Consider the following 19675-nt stretch of genomic DNA (forward strand, 5'->3'; position numbering starts at 1 on the left):
ACGTTTCTGATCCACTGCAGCTGTATTTCGCTACAGCTCCTCACCAACATGGCACTGCAAACCAGGGCATATGATCATGCATTTTCACCATGCCCTCTTCTCTGCTCTGGCTTGTGAAATGCCTGTAATTTAAAGAACATTTATCCACCTGTAATCCACACATATTCTGGACATTTTAACCAGCCTTGGACAGTAAATTGCAACCAAATGCAGCTTTCAACAGAGGGGCTTTTAGATAACACGTGTAGGAATGAAGGACAGATTTCCTGTCAGCGGTACAGCTCTTGCATTTACACAAAGATCTAATAAGCCTGGCGGCCATACCAAGAGCATCTCTGCTTTTAGTCACTGACATCCCAGTCAAAGAATACTTGTAGAAATTGTGCCAGAATCATAATCCAAGCACAAAGGGAAGAACATTGATACTGTTGTCGCAGAGCCAAATTCAGATCTGATGTAATTACATAGGTGAAATCTCACTGGCTTTAGAACTGCACTTATACAGAGTTTGGATTTGGTCCATCATCTCTAACGTACTTAACTAGAACCCTCTTTCAGAAGTGGAGGTGACACCAACGCAGATGCCCATAGTTATGTGAGGAGAGACACTCGGCATCAGACAACAGCAAAAATATATATATTTTTTAAAGTCACAACAGTTGCTTGGAGACTGCATGGGGTGGAGGGAGAGAGAATTTTGATGGTGACTCTTCCTGCATTTGCCAGAATTTCTGCCACCTGCAGACTTTCAAAGTTTTGATTTGTGTGAAGCAGCAGCATGAATGACGGCCAGTCATCAGAGTGGGGTGAGAACAACACTGTCTAGACTAGAGCACTGGGCAACAGGGTCCACAGACTACAAGGAACTAGAGTCACAGGAGTTTGAGGTGAAAGACACTTGTGCATCCATCCTATCCCACAGGGTCATGGACCTGTCTCTAATGCACCCTCCATTGTAGTTCTACAGATCCCAAGCAAGAAGGCTTTTGCCATTTGCTCTAGGAGATGAAGCCACAGCCTGATCCACCTCACTGTCAGAAAGAGCTTCTTCACGTTCAGAGTGTTGTCAGCGCTCTTGGTGGTGTTCTTCTTGAAGCCCCAGATCCCAGAGCCAGATGACTACAGGAGAAGCTTGGCTTTAACTGAAGAAAAGATACGTTTCTTGCCCTTGTGAGCGTGCAGAAACAAAAGCTTGGAAATGTGGCCCCCAATGGCCCAGCCATCAGAAAGTAAACACAATAAAAAGCCAAAAGCTTTATTTTGTTTTTTAAATCTCCTGATTTTTAAGTCAATCTCACGATTCTGGGGGGCCTGACGCGTGATTTTTGAACACTTGGGGTTGACAATACTGTGTTCAGCCTGACTTTTCCCTTCTTAATTTCATCTCATTATTCCTAGTGTCGTTGAGAAAGGACCCCAGCCCATCACCATGAGTTCTGCACACCAACCATTCGACTCCCTCAAATCCGGCTCTTCGAAGAGAGCTCAAGTGCCCTGTCAATCAGAAAGGGCCTTACGGAAGAGCAGCTCTGCCCAAAAGGCAATGGTTGGCCATTGCCACCCTGGCAAGCCTTTTTAAAAAAAATAATTGCACAGTTCTTTCCAAGGCCTGCACATCTCCATGCTTGCAAATATTTAACAGATGCTAATTCAAACATTCACAAATCTTAGATCCTAACAAGCTAGCTGACAAATGTTTAATTTAATTCACCAACTTTACTCTGCACAGTGTCCGCTCTGTCTGCGGGACATGGGAGCATGAGGAGTTCCAAAGCACAAACAGCGAGGGAGCCAAGACAACATTCTGATACCATTTACATGACTGTAAATCCAGAGTAACTTCATTGAAGTCAGTGGAGTTTCTCCAGATTTACAGTGCTGTAATGAGATCAGCATGTGCCATTTTCTACCAGGCCGTTGTGCTGCAGAAACGGTGCGGTTCTGACAGGGCTGTTCGGAAGCAGACACGGGCATGCTGTGACCAAAGGCAGCTGTTTCCTACCGGTATTAGAAAGGCTGCTTTCTGCTGGGGATTGCCTTGAGAAACAGCTCAACGGAGACCTCATCAAACTACCTGCTTTTCTGGTGCTGCCTCATCGTGGAAAATCTGTCTGTTCCTTGCAATTACCACCAAGAAAAACCACAGTGCAGCCCTTAGTGACAAAAAGTGGCTTCAAACGTCATCTGACCCATTAATCCCTCCTCTGAACAGGGGAAAGGCTGTTTGCAGTGCTCTTGTAGCCATGCTGGTCCCAGAATATTAGCGAGAGGAGATGGGTGAGGCCATATCTTTTATTGGACCAACTTCTGTTGGTGAAAGACAAGCTTTTGCTCTACACAGAGCTCTTCTTCAGGGGAAAAGCTGTCAGTTATTCTCAGGGACCACAGTTACTTCCTCTCCTTCTTACTGTTATTTTGAGTTGGAATCTTAACAGTCTGACTAATGATGCCATGAAAGAATTTTTTTCTAATTAGAGGGCATTTGTTCTTAACGGGATTCCAATTCCAATTCTCATTAGGGGGAAATCTACTCCCTGTGTACTAATCACATATTTAGTCTCTTCTACAGCTCCATAAAAGCTCTCCAGGATCAGTCTAATGATCATTACGACCCTCAGTTTGGTGGAGGGTAGTGGCAAACTTACTTGAGAATTGAATTATTCAATCACACATGTGAAATTAGCTTGAACCTAGAGAGCCTAGCTCCAAACAATTAAAGATGCTCCTGACTTATGCTCACATAACCCTACTGGGGGGTGGTATGAAGGCCAGAAATGTCTCTGTGCTGGTTGCTTAGAAAGGAGTCCCTTATAGCTCAGATCCCAACCCCATACAAGACGTTTTCAGATAATGGGCCAGATCACCCCAACTTCGCCCTCTGACAGATGAGAGAAGTAGAAAACCGGTTACAGTAGTTCAAAAACTGTCCGAGGGAGAGGAGGCAAGCCTAAGTAGTAGCCTCTTCACCCCCCTCCTGCTCCACTGTCCCTTGCCCAGTCCTGCAGATGCACTTTTGCTAATGTAAATCCTTCTGCAATCCATATGGGACCACCCAGGTTTAGGCAGGGAAGCCACTGGCAGCAGGATGCCAATGGCAGGGGGTTCAAGAAACAGTGCAGAGGAGCCAGCCCCATGCGATACTCCAGGCCTCTGCAGATCTCCAAGGTCTGTTCAATCTCTGTTGATCTTGAGACATCAGCCAAGGAAGATCATGGTACCCCAGTCACCCCCAAAGGAACTCTGCACGCATGTCCAGAGGGCCTTCCGAGTGCTTTTAGACTTAGTGGGAGTTCTGCAGATGGACATGATCTGGCCCAATCAGTTATTTTGTCCCACTCGGCCTTCGGCTCCAGCAGAAGTCATTCCTCTCTTCTATTTTCAAGCATTCACAAGTGTAGCATGTGCTTTGACTCTCCTGCTGCTGCCCGGCTAGTGTCACCAGTGGGCCATAAAGCATAAGCCACCAGCAGGGCAGAGAGCCAAGGGCCAGCATACTCTGGAACATCTTCAGAGGCCATTTAGGAATATGATTTATTGCAGATCTAATAAGTTTTGGTCTCCAGAACCTCAACACAAAGACTCCCCCATGGGGATTAATTTGGAGAATGCTGATCAGTCTCACTATTTAGAAAAAAGAAAAGGAGCACTTGTGGCACCTTAGAGACTAACCAATTTATAGCTTATCATACACATTGTGAAGAGAGTGGTCACTTTGGATGGGCTATTACCAGCAGGAGAGTGAGTTTGGGGGGGGGGGGGCGGAGGGTGAGAAAACCTGAATTTGTGCTGGAAATGGCCCAACTTGATGATCACTTTAGATAAGCTTTTACCAGCAGGACAGTGGGGTGGGAGGAGGTATTGTTTCATGTTCTCTGTGTGTATATAATGTCTTCTGCAGTTTCCACGGTATGCATCCGATGAAGTGAGCTGTAGCTCACGAAAGCTCATGCTCAAATAAATTGGTTAGTCTCTAAGGTGCCACAAGTCCTCCTTTTCTTTTTGCGAAGACAGACTAACACGGCTGTTACTCTGAAAACTATTTAGAAAGCTCGCATGAGGGCCATTGTTACCTCAATTTACAAGCAATTCTTGCTGGTTTCATTTTGGCTGAAAAATAAATGGTGGCAAACCTGCAGCATCACTGTTAACTTCCTAGGGGTGTCCATCCAAAGCAGAGAGCCACAGATTAAACAGACCCTGCTGCTCTATGATAGCAGGCTGTGGCTGTCAAAAGTGTCAGCCGGGATCATCTCTTTAGTCACTACACAAATAGAAAGAACGAGGATCAGCGAGGAGCCCGAATCCCACACTGTGCACGATCCGCACGCGGTTGCAATCACAGCCTTTCATATCCTGAAGCAAATTAAGCAGACAGTATAGTTCAGTCTGAACAGTCGTCCTGCGACCAGATGCTACGAGAACCCCTTTCCTTGTAGTTTGTCAGGATCCCAGGCCCAAAGCACCTATTAGGACTGGACCATCCTTGAAGCCCAATTTCAGATGCAGTTGGGTGAACCAGACCATTTGCCAAGTTCTAGTTACTGGCAACATCAGAACACCGCAGAGGATGGTCTCAGACTATTTATCACCATCCCTGTGCGCATGATAAACAATTATGTTCTCTTGCGTTTTTACCTGTGAGATGAACTTTAATCTCCCCTGGATTTGGGCAGATGAGTTAGGGCTTCAGGGGCAGCTGAAATATGGTTGCTCTGTTGAAGGAGCGGAGCCATTTTCTGCCCCTTGTCTATTACTCACTGTGAGGCTCTCAGGCCAGCTGCCAGCTTATGCTGAGGCCACTAGGCATCACTGAACACTGAAGAATGCATAGCTGGAACCCAGTCTGACTCACCCATCTGTTAGTATTGATAAAATAGAAATTGGAGTTAAGTGAAAGTGCTCCTAAGGCGACAGGAAAGATTCTCCTGTTGGCATAGTTAATCCACCTCCACGAGGGGCAGTAGCTATGTTGACAGGAAAAGCTCTCCAACTGACATAGCGCTGTCTACACTGGGGATTAGGTGGGTATAATTATGTCACTCATGGGGTGTGAATTTTTCACACCCCTGAGTGGCACAGTTATCCCAATATAAGTCTGTAGTGTAGACCTGGCTTCAGGCAATAAATCTTTAGCTAGTATTATAGGATTGGCTACAAGAGTTGTCTTGGGTTTGAGATCTGACCTAGGGTAAGTGACTGATCCTTTGGGACTGGGAATAACTTGGATATTGTTGTGATTTTTGGTGTAAGGGATCATCTATCACCAAAGCAGGCTTGCTCAGGTGACAAGATAGACCGAAGTGCCTTAGTGACTCCAGGCTAAGGCTGTATCATGCTTTGGAAGTTCACACTTGTCACCTGGTTGCTGAAATCTAATTACAGAGCATACAACCTTTTGGGATTTGTGCCCTACTTTGTGCCAGTCTGCCCTGAGGTTGGCACCCACGTTCATGAGCCTCTCCACACAGTGTGACACCCATATCTCACTCAAATGCGCAAGGAAATGGGTTTGCTGATTTTCACTTTACCCTTGTGCATATGAAAAAAGAAAAAAAATTTGTCTCTTTCAAGGAAGTGACTGGGGGGCAGGAAAAATGGGGAAGGCAACTCAGCAGAAAGAAAAACATGGGTTTTATTTATTTTTCCATTTTTATTTTTCAATTAATCATTGAATTTTATTTATTTTAATTTCAGCAGAGTCTTTGTGGGTAGATTTAGGATCCCAATACGCTAGGGATCCTAACTGCCTTATAGAACTTTTGTCGCCTCCCCATCAACTCTGACCAGGAAGTGCTGTCCTCATGGTAACTATGCACTCGTTTTATATTTTATTTATTTACTGTAAGTGGAAGGAACTATTGGAGTTCTGGCACTGTATAAAAGACAAGAAAAGACTCAGGAAAAAGTTAGAGTCCCAGCTCATTTCTTTGTGCTCCAGGATGTTCTCTCTCTCAAGAGCAACCTTTCAGAGTATTTCTGTTCACCTAAACTTTTGCTCCTTCTATGAAAAAAGAAAGCAACTCCAAAGTTGTTAAATACTGTATTATCAATTCACCTGTCTAGGCAGGAAATTGCCCTCACGTGGGCACAGCCTGCCAGGCACCCTAAGGAGAATTAGAATCATAGAATCATAGACTTTAAGGTCAGAAGGGCCCATTATGATCATCTAGTCTGACCTCCTGCACAATGCAGAATTGGTTTAGCAGCCTCAGCCATGAAGGCTCAGGACAGAGTTTGGAGTCAAATGGTGGTGAAATTACATACAAAATTATGGATTTATCTAACCTGTGCATTTCCCATCCTCTTACGAATCTGAAACATGGAAGCTGTTTAAACAAGACATCAGGAGGCTGGAGACATTTCATGTGCATTGCTAGAGGCGATCGTTGGGCATAAGATCATTTGACTTTATCAGTCATAGGGATGGATTATTGAGAATTGGTCTCGAGAGGAGTGACATCATCATTGGTCACTGCCAGCTAGCACTGTTGGTCAGATAGCCCACATCAGCAACAGAGCCCTGCACACTGAGCCCTGAAGATCACATTGTCTGCCCATGGACTGGCAGCAGCCACGTGGCCGCCTGCAATTAACCTCACTGCACCAAAACAGTAATAACCCTACGGTGCTTTTAGATGCCTGGAATAAAGCTGTGCAACGTGGTCATGGACTTCCGGCGCTGCCGACCTTCCCTGTCCAAGCGCATTGTTGTTGTATATTTTTCTAGATATTGCAGCAGTGCAGGGGTAAGTGTCACACTCTGGCTTTATGACCAGCTGGGGCAATGCAGAATTAGACCATTATCGGTATTGCACATCAGTGTAAAAATAAAACCCAAACTTTGTTCAGATGAGAAGCAGTCCCAATCGTAGAAGCAGTCGTGCGCACCGTTCTGAAACTTACCACGTACCCCCTAAGCGCTGACGACATGACCACAATACATTAACTCTCAGGGGCCGCACACGTCCAGAAGAGACCAACGGTGAGTGCGATCACGCAGGGAAAAAAATCACCAGAGACTCGGTCTGTACGTATGGGTCTCGGTATGGGACTGCTCCTTCTCCCACAAGGGTCCATGGCAGTATTTCCACTGACTTCCCAGGCCTGAAGACAGTCCCCTCTGGAGATCTGTTAGTGCTCCACGACTTCTGAACTCCTATTTCAAGATACAGCTCTCCTGCTGCCAGTCACCCCACCACTGCACCTAGAAACCACTGAGCAATCAGAAAGTTCACTGGCAAGGCAAGGAAAGTGCAGGAATGGGAAGGTGCCAATATACTTGGGTGTTTTTGGCTTGTAACTCACTCAGAGCCATTAACAGGGAGTGAACTTCTCCTAACACAAACTGAACCAAACAGAGCCACTGGATGTGAGCACATGAGGCCAATCGGCATCTTCTAGGAAGAGTTTAGGGACTGAGCAAGATTTGTCTTTGAAGCCAAAAGATAACTGTATAGTGTCCCAGGAAGAGAAGCACTCACAGTCTGATGATATAGTTCAAAGAAGTCACTACAGAGTTTGCCAGAAAAAATAGAAACCTCAAGCCAGGTTGTATTTCGAAACCAAACAAAATCTAAAGCACTCAGGGTTATGCACAAAGTTACCCAACTTATTGGCAAAAAGTCTCTAAAAAGAAAACTGCCATTTTGCTCAGTGCAACCCTGCTCAGGTGGTAAAACATTCATCTAAGAATGACCACAATGTCTTTACCTGTATACAGCATCCTTCATCCTAGGAGATCCCAAGCTACATGACAGACCATGGCCAATTTCTGCCTTCCGTTACCCATGTCATTTGGTGCCGCTGTCGTGCTAGACAAGATTCAAACTCAAGGCCCTGACCCCTTGTGGCCATTAAGTCTCTCATGGCACATCCCACAAAAACAGGAGTCTGAACTCCATATTCTGGCTCCATTCCACCATCACCTTCTGCCTTCCTACTTCCCTCAGCAGCTGGAATGGAAGAAGTTATTCTTCACTTCCCCTCCTGAAAAATGGTTACAGTGCTGCTGGCATAGGGTGCTGCCTTCCTCTCCAGAAGTGAGAAGTGAGCAATACCTACATAAACACACCCCAGGCCAAACTCTGCTCTCAGCTGGAGATAGGAAAGCTCACCCACCCCTGGAATGCAGCCATGTCTAAGGTGGAAGGGGGCAGCAAGCCTAGGTCAGGACTATACCCACTCTTTTAGCGGGGGAAGTGGAGAGTCCCTTGAAACTGCAGAGGGAATGTAGTTGATTAACTGCAGCTGGAATGTGGAGTTAATATCCCTACCAGTGTGAAAAGCATCAGAAGGGCATCAATGGCCACAGCGGCCAGGGCCTTGGTTTTAAGTCCCTTTGGGAAGATGGCACTCACACCGGGCCCAACACTGTGCAGGGCAGTGACTCATTATGGACTCAGACGGAAGACTGACACCAGATGAAATTCAATGTTAATAAATGCAAAGTAATGCACATTGGAAAACATAATCCCAACTATATATAAAATGATGGGGGTCTAAATTAGCTGTTACTACTTAAGAAAGAGATCTTGGAGTCATTGTGGTCAGTTCTCCGAAAACATCCACTCAATGTGCAGAGGAAGTCAAAAAAGCAAACAATGTAGGCAATCATTAAGAAAGGGATAGATAATAAGACAGAAAATATCATATTGCCTCTATATAAATCCATGGTATGCCCACATCTTGAATACTGCATGCAGATGTGGTCGCCCCATCTCAAAAAAGATATATTGAAATTGGAAAAGGTTCAGAAAAGGGCAACAAAAATTATTAGGGGTATGGAATGGCTTCCGTATGAGGAGCAATTAATAAGATTGGGACTTTTCAGCTTGGAAAAGAGATGACTAAGGGGATATGATAGAGGTCTACAAAATCGTGACTGCTGTGGAGAAAGTAAATAAGGAAGTGTTATTTACTCATTCTAATACTCACAAGAACTAGAGGTCACCAAATGAAATTAATAGGTAGCAGGTTTAAAACAAACAAAAGGAAGGTTTTTTCCACACAATGCACAGTCAACCTGTGGAACTCCTTGCCAAAGGATGTTGTGAAGGTCAAGACTATAACAGGGTTCAAAATAGAACTAGATAAGTTCGGAGAATAGGTCCATCAATGGCTATTAGCCAGGCTGGGCAGGGATGGTGTCCCTAGCCTCTGTCTGACAGAAGTTGGGAATGGGTGACGGGATGGATCACTTGATGATTCCCTGTTCTGTTCATTCCCTCTGGGGCACTTGGTATTGGCCACTGTCGAGACAGTATACTGGGCTAGACAGACCTTTGGTCTGACCCAGTATGGCCGTTCTTATATACTGAATCACTAGCTGTCCCTCAGTTTCCTACCCAAGTACGAAGCAGACTCAACTCTGCTTAGCATTGCAGATCTGTGGAATGTGCTTGATAATAAAGGGCCATGTCATGCCTCTGCTTGCCCTGAGGGCTGCTAAACTCCTTCCAGATGACAGCCTTTCACAAAGGCCAATCTCACGCAGTAGAGCCGCACTCCAGGATTACACGGCCATTGTTCAGCCAAAAGCCAGCCCTACATTTGGGACTAAATTTAAGTGGCTTTTGTTAATTCAGGGTACTTTTCTCCGCTCTCAGAACACACACTGGGCTCCAAAAATGATTTTCTTATCTGTGAGATTTCCTTACAGTGATTGTTACTTAATAAGGAAATGCATTACCTGAAGCATATTTAGGTTTGCACCCAGAGATTGCTGTGTCTAGATAACCTTATAGACCATCCCATAATGAATTATCCCTCAAATTCTTTGCAAAAATGTTCACTATCACCACTATTGGCCAATACTGCGCGCTGAGATGGTGGCCTATAGTGGTGTATGTAATAGGGTCAGCGGTGTTGTATACCTAGGGTTGGCAGATCTCGCACAGAGAGACACTTAAGCAGTGCAATGCCACATCAATATTTTTAAATTCAGTAATTAGCATTATTGCTTCCAAGCAATCAGGAATTTAATTGCTTCCAAATATGGAATTTTAGAGACTTCTGTATCGCACCGTTACGCAGTAAGTAGGGTTGGGGTGGTAGGGGTTGGTGGCACATATCAGGGATGTCAGAGTGAGAAGCATCTCAAACTTACTAACTATGTTCACTCACATAAGCGGTCATGTCCCTGCTAGTGTATGGCATGACCCAAGGTAAGTGTCATAAGAATCCAAAACTAGGGGTCACCAAATGACATTAATAGGCAGCAGGTTTAGAACAAACAAAAGGAAGGTTTTTTCCCCATACAACGCACAGTCAAACTGTGGAACTCCTCGCCTTCGTTCTGAAGGCTAAGACTATAATAGGGTTCAAAAAAGAACTAGATAAGTTCATGGAGGACAGCAGTGATGTGTTGGCTCCTAGCCACTCATTCTCTCCCTCTGGTGGAGTAAGCATCCCTGTGGGTCTCTCTCCCCAGAGCTTCCCCCATCCTCTGCTCTGATTTTCTAACTCCTCCCACAGGTCAGTTGTCTCAATATGTGACTGAATGAGGAGCATTGGTGAGATCAGCACTCTGCTTCCACTCCCAATGCCTTAGCTCGCTCTGACAGAGCTGGGGGGAGGGAAAATGGGTCCCGTGAACTCAGGCAGACCACTGACCAACAAGCTTCCTGTAATCTGCCCAGCAGAGAAAGGACATCACATTGCAGGGCAAGGAAAAACCTTTCTGTAGATCCCTATGCAGACTGGCTACAGGATCACAAGCAGCACTGAGCCCTGTTCGTTGCTGTAGGGATGTGCAGCTGGAAAGAGTCACAAACCTGCAGGATGCTCTTCAGATCTACATGTTGTAGACGGACTTCTACATTAGCTGGTAAATGTGAAGTGCATTTAGCCAGACTGCTTCCTCCTACCTGCCCACGTGCAGATGCTGCTCCAGCCAACATTAGCATTAATTTCTGCTCACAGTTTTTGATTCTACTTTTCCTGATGGTATCATGCCTCAGAGTGTTATATTTTATGATCAAGCCCCATCTCTGTTTTGTCACTCTCCCACCACAAACCTGGACACGCTGAACCAGCAGACCTGAATGTGCTGTGGGAGTTGCTGCCAGGCCCTTACCCAGGTAAGTGACACTCAGGAATCTGTAATGTGGGGGTCAGTTAATGACGACTGTCGTTTCTCACGACTTTTGCTGGTGACCGTATTGCTAAGTGAGAGGCCAGTAGAGCAGCCCAACAAGGGACTAAAAAGGAAAACCTCTAACCTGGATCAGCGTTAATAAGAGAGAACAATAGGGTCTAAAATTTGCCATTTAGAAAAGAGCATCTGACTTTAATCAGTATTACAGCAAGTTAGAAGCTTCTGCTTGGCTACCAGAGTGGAAAATGATGAGAGTTCTAACGAGCTCCCAGTCCCCACTTTTCAGCTCAGTGATGCCAATGGGAATTCTCTTGAGTGTTCAACACATTTCACCCACTGGGGCCAAACCTCACTCCAGGGCAATCTCTGCAGGCTGCTCATGTGCTCTATGGGGAGAGGGGTGCCACACCCGGTGGTGCTGGAACCGGGGAGGCCAGGGGGGTGTGATAAATGAAGGGGGGGTAGCTCCCTTTTATGGACACCCAACCAGCCAGTTAGCTACAAAATCCCTCTTGGTAGCTGTTCTCTGCTTGCTTTACCTGGAAAGGGTTAAAAGTCCCCAAGGTAATTAAAAGGAAGTGGGTACCTGACCAAAAGAGCCAATGGGAAGGTAGAACTTTTTAAAATTGGGAAAGAAACTTTTATTATTCTCTCTGGGCTGCAGGGACAGGGAGCAGCAATGCTGAAAGCAGGAATGCTGTGTAAGGTTTGAACCAGGTATGAAAAATTATCTTCCATACCTAGAAGGAATCATTGGGACAGGGAATGTTTAGATAGAATCAGGTTTATTTCTTTATTTTGGCTTGTGGAGCTCCTCTGTGCTAACCCCAGATACGTTTGTTTGTTTGTAACCTTTAAGCTGAACTCCCAAGAAAGCTATTTTGGGTGCTTGATTTTGGAATTGCTCTTTTAAAAATCTAACAAAAGCCTAAGTTCCAGATGTATTTTCTTCCCTTTTGTTTTTAATAAAATTTACCTTTTTTTAAGAACAGGATTGGATTTTTGGTGTCCTAAGAGGTTTGTGCACATATTGTTTAATTAACTGGTGGCAACAGCTAATTTCCTTTGTTTTCTTTCTCAGCTCTTCCCCAGAGGGGGGTGAAAGAGCTTGAGGGTACCCCACAGGGAGGAATTCCCAAGTGCTCCTTCCTGGGTTCAAGGGGTTTTTTTTGCATTTGGGTGGTGGCAGCATTTACCAAGCCAAGGTCAGAGAAAAGCTGTAACCTTGGGAGTTTAATGGAGTGGCCAGTATTAATTTTTAAAATCCTTGCGAGCCCCCACCTTCTGCACTCCAAGTGCCAGAGTGGGGATTCAGCCTTGACAGGGGGCCACAGCCCGCCCACTTTTCAATGGGGCAGACCCCACCCCCTTCCCCTCCTCTTTGCCCTGAGGCCCCACCCCCAAGCCTGGCCAGCATGGAGCCCAGCCGGGGAGCCCAAGCAGTTTTGGGAGTCATGCGGACCCTCCACCGGCCTGCAGTGGGGGGGAGGGCTGAGAGCAGCCCCTGCCCATGCCCTGCCCCCCAGACTCCCGGCCCCGCCCAGGGCAGGTGGAGGGTCCAAACCAGCTCCCGCACCTGCCTGCGCAGCTCTCCTCGACCTGGCCCAGCTGGGGAGGGCTCAGGGGCTCGGCGCCAGGGCCCAGCCAGGGTAAGTGCTGCACAGACAGCCGTGGGAAGCTGTGACATGTACCCTCCACCTGCCCTGGCTGGGGCCCAGGGGGTGGGGACATGGGCAGGAGGCTGCTTTTGGCCCCACCCTCACCCCGGGCGAGGAGGAAGTGGGCTCCCCGGCCCCACTCTGGCTTGGCCGGGGATGGGGCCTTGGGGGGGGTGGGAGGGCACTTTTGGGAAGGCTCTGACACCCTTGGCCACACTCTGGGCAGAGGAAGCCTCGCGCCTGCCGGGCATGCTCCAATTGGAGCAGCCATAAAAGGGAGTAGCCCAGCTTAGTCTGGACTGACCACTGAGGTGGGAGGATGCATGTTGCAGTTGCCTATCTGAGATCATGGAGGCCAAACCCTCCAAGGTCCGGACAGACACGCGGCTACTGCTGGACACCCAGGGAACACTGGAACCGGTGGGAGCTTCACAGGCCGGAGACTCAGAGACCATGCCACTAGAAGACACAGTAGGAAGTAGGCAGAGGGACTAGACATGGATCCAGCTGGAGGACTGGGAACTAAATCAGTGTGTTTTGGTCGGATCTCTGCTGACCCAGAAGAGAGTACACTCACTGCTGACAGGGCCCTGGGCTGGGACCTGGTGGAGTAGCAAGGGCCTGTGTCTCCCTACCCTGGCCACTCTCCCCCGACCGGGTGGTGGCCTATCCCCTCACTGACCATCAGGCTGCATCACCCTATGAGAGAGTTGAGCCACACAGCCCTGTAAGGGAGGGCAACTGTATTGATTCTGGCCACTAGGCCACACAGCCCTGAGGCTAAGGGTGGTCAGGCGGACTCAGCCACACACCCTTTTCACCACCCCAAAGGGGGATGGGGTGTACTTGCCCCATGACACCCTCCTGCTGCCAAAAACTCACATGAAGAGGATTCCAGCTCAGGGACGCCAGACAGCCAAGACTCCTCTCCCTTCTGCTTTAAAGAGCTCAATTTTCAGATTCGGGTAATTCGGCCCTTTCTGAAAATCCAGCACCTTTAAGGCAACCCAAGTCAGGGGCCCAGAATTCCTGATCACTGGAATATCTTGGCCTGGGACTCCCAGAGCTCTTTGACACCATGTGCTAAAGCTGCCAATGCTGATGCTACCAGTTCCACAATTAATATCTTTTAAAATGAGACTTTAAACAACTAAATTTTCACCCTGAGTGCTGGATCTCAGCCAGGGGAGTTCAGTGAAATGGGTCATTTCCTGCTCCTTCTTCCTGATTTTCTGCTATGAAGAGGAAAAGTCATCATAAGACTTTTCAAAGCCAGGTGACTCTCTCTTTAGCATGTCATTATCCAGAAACCCTTTGTCCAATTCACCTCAATGTGTGCAATTGTTTTGTGTGTCAGCCTACGAATTCTGAGGCCAATTTGACATTGTGATTTTTAAGAGAACGGGGGAAAAAGAGTCAGATTCTGGCTCATAATGGAAATCCAACTACAACCTTAACTGTGCAGTGCCTGCTGTCACCTCACAATGAGTCCCACACACTTATTAGTGTTATTTAATGCAGGGAATCCCCGTTTAAAGTCAACTGTAAAAATAGTAAAAAGTAAAACCTATAGGTCAGATAAATGTAAGAAGGCAGTTCAAAGTAATGGCTAGAGAATAAAGCATGTTCAATAAGGTCAGAAAGTGAAACTGAATGTGTGAATATATGCAGACAGATAAACAAATTAAAGGTCTTTGTGATTCATATGTAAAACCCAGTTCTGAGGTCACAACCCCCTCTAGTAAAAACAATCACAAAAAGTCCAACTGAAATGTGCTTTATAGCAGCACCAACCATTTCAGAACTTGCTATTGTAGTGCTTTCAGAGTCAATTTTATTATTTACAACAGCAAAGCTGTTCCACCCCACATTTAAAATCTATTCTGACTCTCACAAGGCTTGTCAGAGACAGCTGCCTTCCCCCACATTCCAGCCAAAAATAATAACAGAACAGAGCTGTTTGGAGGAGACTTAATCTAATCTTCATTGCTTCAGTTTTAAAATATCCTGCTTGGTTTAGGGTTTCTTGTTACATGGAGGGATGTGTTTTTAGTGAGATAGATCTTAGCTGAAAGGCCCTTCATAGAAGCTTCATGTAACTAGAAACCATGGAAGGCCAACTCTGCTGCAACCTAAACAAAAGCCTCCAGGAGACATAGCTTTAAGCAAACTGCACTGAAGTTGAACTTTTACAACGGTTGGCGTTAGTGCCACCGTGGTTTTGTTTAATTTAAACTCTGCACCAAACCTGGATCTCAGCTACTCTAGATTGTCTCTGGTATAAATATAAAATATTTTTTTAAAACTCCAGTTATTCTGGAGTTGCCCTGGTGGAAGGGGGACTCTGGCTGGTGTGCTAATACATGATGCATCTGATGAAGTGAGCTGTAGCTCACGAAAGCTTGTGCTCAAATAAATGGGTTAGTCTCTAAGGTGCCACAAGTCCTCCTTTTCTTTTTACATGAAGCCAGCATTTTCTGTGTCTTCAGTGAGATAACGTAATGCAATGACACACTCAGTAAGAAAGGACTCTCAGTCTTCCGCAGGAAATAGAACACAAGGGGGTAAAGAAAGCAAAATGCAGGGGGTTCCTCTGCACTACTTGTGAAAACTCAAGACTGAGTAAGGTCTGAAGTGAGACTTCACAGACAGCACCAGAGCAGTAAATCCAGGTCTTCCAGAGATTTCCACAAATGCCTCCCATTCACACTTGCTAACACAGGCTTGCAGGCGAAAGGGCATGATTTTGAATATTCCTTCATTACAATATTCTAGGTCAATTCAGCTGGTATGTAACACACCAAGCAAGCCCCATGATCAACACAAAAAGAAAAGGAGTACTTGTGGCACTAACAGGGCTGTTACTCTGAAACATGATCAACACAGTTGTGAATCCTGGACTAGCACCTAAACCAACCATCATTCCTAATTACCTGGCAAGGGCCCTGTGCGCACAGAATTGTCAAATCGATTTGAAAAGGTCCGTTTCAGATCTCAGAATCCAGAGAGTCTGGAGCTGAGGTCCTTAGCCCCAGCCCCGGAACAACGGGAACAGTCAGGGCACCAGCACTCAGACAAAGAGGTGTCCTGTAGTCCCTCCCCGCACCAGTCTCACTCGCACTTTCTCCTACACCAGGTGACATGTTTTGACAACTTTGCTGTCAGCAAAGCACTGCAGCCCCTCCCACGGTTCAATCTGCAGGCCGACAGCGGAAAGCGCTTGGGCAAGCCAGGCAAAGGGCAAGTCTGTGCGGGGGTTTGATTTTGCGGACTTTCCACGTGCCTTTCCCTGTCTTCCTCCAGACCCTCTTTCTGGAACCTGCTCTGCATTACACTTAATCCACACACTTTCCTTCCTGTCCCTGGCACGTCCCTTCGGGCTCTGAACCTCCAGCAAGTGCATCGCTCACATACACGTCTCAGCAGCCCCGTGCATCCCGGCGTGGAAAAGAAACCGCTACTGCTCGGCCTCTTTCACTTGGGAGACAGCCAGAGCCACCCAAAACCCAGGGCAGGCGGAAAAGCGGGGGAGACAAAGGAGCAGAAGGCGGTCTTGGAAAGGCAAAGGTGTGCTTAGGAGAAGGACCCTTGGCCCCATCTATCCTCGCCGTAGCCCCGTTTGAAGATTCGTCTCGCGCGTCATTGACCACGGAGATGGGTAACCCCGAAGCCATGGTTTGGATAAAGTTGAATTTGTCTCCCACCTTCCCCGTCGCTTGCCCCCTCTTGGCGCTGCCTAGCCGCGCACCCCCCGAACTGCCTCCGTCCCCTTTGTTCCCAAGCACGGTGGAAGCGAACACGCAGCCCCAGCGCGCCTGGGCCCGGAGCGGGGCACAGCGCCAGGCGGGACCCCTTCGCAGCCAGAGCCGGCACCGTCCCGCCCACTCCCGACGGCCGCGGGCGTTGTCTCGGCAGAACTTCAAGCCTGTGGGATCTGCCACGCTCAGGGCAGGGGTTCCCCCGATCCCATCACTGGCGTAGCCGGATGGGCTCGGACAGTCCTGCCGCTGAACGTCCCGGCAAGAGGGTCAGCTACCGCCAAACGCCGCGGCGCGGGCGGGCTGGGGGTGCCGGCACGCAGGGCAGCCGCCGCTCCGGTGTCAGGGGACGGTCAAAGCCTTGCAGCCGAGCGCTCTGGTGCGAAGAGCAAAGCTAGGAACAGCCCCCGGCCTGGCGCGCGTCGGGGGGAGCCGAGAGGGGAGCGGACGCTCGGCCAAGCTTTGCCCTCGCTCAGCCGGGAGAATGGGATCGGGCCCCTCGGACCCGCGCCCTTCCCGCACTAACGTGGCTGCTGCCGCCCCAGGAACAGCGGTTTCACTGCGCTCCCCGCGCCGCGCCAGACGCCGGCCGGGACAAAGCCAGGGCGACGGGAGAGCTGCGAACAGCTCCGAGCCAGGGGCTCCGAGTCCCTCCCCGCCAGGGGCTCCGAGTCCCTCCCCGCCGAGCCGAGCGCGGCGGGCAGAGCAGGGTCCGGGGTGGGCACAGCGGGCAGCCACAGCCGCTCCCGCCGGTCCGCGGCGCGCAGCGCCCAGCCTGGGCTCCGCTCAGCACCGCTCCCGCCGAGAGCAGCGACCCGCAAGCGACACGGGCCTGACGGCGAGACGGCGCCTGGCGGAGCTTCCTCCTCTCGCCCACACGGAGACCGCTGTGCCCGCCGGGCACGGCCCGGGCACCCAGCCCGCCAAGGGGCGCTGCTCCCCGCCTGCCCCGCTCCAGGGAGCCCCAAGCACCGCCAGCCCCAAGCCCAGGGCTCCGCACAGCGCCCGCCGGCGGGATCGGGCCCGCGGTGCCCGGGGCAGCTCGCAGGAGGCTCGCCAAGGGAGACCATCGCAGTGGAGCGCCCCAGCTCCCCGGCCAGCCCCTACACGCGGCGCTGCGGCGCCCACCAGCCCGGCTCCCGCGGGCTTTGGCTTGCAGCGAGCCCGGAGCAGCCGCCGTGCGGGCGAGTCCGCGTCTCCCTGCCCGCCGCGCTGCCGAGCCCAGCCAGTCCCTGGGGGCGCCGAGCTTGGCGCTGCGCTCCGCCTGCCCGGGCTTCGGCCGCCGCGATTTCTCCTCGGCTCCCGGCCCAGCTCGGGCAGCCTCGCCGGCTGGAACCAGCAGCCGGCCAGCCCCCTGTGCCCTTCCCTCCGCTGGGTGAACGGAGCTCCCGGGGCAGCGGTGCCAGGCCCGGGCGGCGTGTGGCTAGGGCGGGACAGCGGAGCCGCGGGCAACCAGCCGCCCGGGGAGAATAGCGGGCTCGGCCCAGTTCCTGCCCGGTCCCCGGGCTCTCCCCACCCGGACCGCACTGACCCTTGGAGGCCGCCGGCGCAGGAGCTCCGGGTCCGCAGCCCATCGCAGTGGGGTAGCACTGGGAGCGCAGCGCGGCGGGGCTGCCCCGAAACCCTCCCGTCAGCCCGCTCCCGCAACCCCCGCCAGCAGCTCGGCTCCCGCAACCCGCACAAACTCCGCACCCCCGGGCCCAGAGCGGCGGGTCCGGGCAGCCCAGGCCGGGGTTCGGAGCTGCGCCTCCCGCAGCTGGCTCTCCGCATGCCCAGCGGCCCCCATCGCCGCCGCTCCGCCAGGCACTGTCCCGCCGCTACTCCCCAGCCTGGCCCGCGGAGGGGGCCGGGCCCCACGGCGCAGCCTGCCCAGCTACCGGCACCGAAACCCGGCCAGGGGGAGGGAGTCAAGCGCAGAAACAGCCGGTCCTGCCCTCGGCCCCTCAGCCAGCGACCGCTCCTGCCCCGCGCCTCACCCGCACCCCCTGCCCGCCACCGCTCAGCGACCGCGCACCCCCTGCCCTTCCAGCCCCCACCGATCCCGCACCGGTCCCGCACCCCCTGCCCCTCCAGCCGCACCGGTCCCGCACCCCCTGTCCCTCCAGCCCGCACCGGTCCCGCACCCCCTGTCCCTCCAGCCCGCACCGGTCCCGCACCCCCTGTCCCTCCAGCCCGCACCGGTCCCGCACCCCCTGCCCCGCCAGCCCGCACCGGTCCCGCACCCCCTGCCCCTCCAGCCGCACCGGTCCCGCACCCCCTGCCCCTCCAGCCCGCACCGGTCCCGCACCCCCTGCCCCTCCAGCCCGCATCCCCTGCCCCTCCAGCCCGCATCGACCCCGCATCCCCTGCCCCTCCAGCCCACACTAGCCTCGAATCCCCTGCCCCTCCAGCCCGCATCCCCTGCCCCTCCAGCCCGCATCGACCCCGCACCCCCTGCCTCCCCCGCTCACCGACCCCGCCGCACCCGCCTTCTGCCCCTGCACAGCACCCGCCAACCCCCACGTGCGGGGTTACCCTCCAGCGTCTGCCCGCGCCCCCCGCCCCGCAGCGCAGCGCCTCTCCCCAGCCCGGCGGCGCGGCCGGCTCCCTCGCCCGCATCCCCTGCCCGCAGCCGGGTCCCTGCCCGGCTCCGCCCGCCCCCGGGTGCGCGCCGGCCGCGCTGAATGACAGCTTACCTGCACGCCAATCTTCATCACACTGACACCGGCCGCGCCGCGCAGCCTATACTCACCGCCCGCCGCCGCGCGTCACGGCCCCGCCCGCCCCGCCCCGCCCCGCGCCGGCTGCCGCCTGGCTCCCTCTAGCGGGCCGGCCCGGCGGCGGCGGGCGGCGGGCTCGGCCCGGTCCCGGGCGCGCTCCCCAGACCTGCGGCACAGCGGCCCGGCTGGGAGGCGCCCGGGGCTGGGGCTTGAAAACACGTTAGCAGCGGGACAGGGGCTCAAGCTCCACAAGGCCTTTTCTCTGTATTAACTCCTTCCAAAGGGAATTTTAAAGATCTCACCCCAACCCCTAGATGCGGGTTAGCTGGAACAATTGTACAGGGGGGTAGGGAGAGCCATTGAACCAAACTGTAAGCCCCGGGTGTGAGGGAAACCCATCGATGCTGGGACTAGGGGTGCTGGTTTCCATCCTAGCCAGGGTTTACAGTTCGGTTCAATGGCTCT

At 51.4% G+C, this 19675-nt stretch overlaps 1 protein-coding gene across 7 annotated transcripts in view; it reads right to left on the reverse strand.

Moving 5' to 3' along the window:
- The window catches only part of PKNOX2 (PBX/knotted 1 homeobox 2), a 691764-nt gene extending 672530 nt beyond the window's left edge, over positions 1 to 19234 (reverse strand). For all 7 annotated transcript variants that reach the window (XM_073320703.1, XM_073320715.1, XM_073320717.1 and 4 more), the window contains exon 1: positions 19187 to 19234. The gene's annotated coding sequence lies outside the window, so the exon portion shown is untranslated. The remainder of the gene's footprint in view (positions 1 to 19186) is intronic.
- Positions 19235 to 19675: the final 441 nt, after the last annotated feature.

The sequence above is a fragment of the Lepidochelys kempii genome, chromosome 22 (genome assembly GCF_965140265.1).
Source record: "Lepidochelys kempii isolate rLepKem1 chromosome 22, rLepKem1.hap2, whole genome shotgun sequence".
In the NCBI taxonomy this organism is placed as follows: Eukaryota; Metazoa; Chordata; order Testudines; family Cheloniidae; genus Lepidochelys; species Lepidochelys kempii.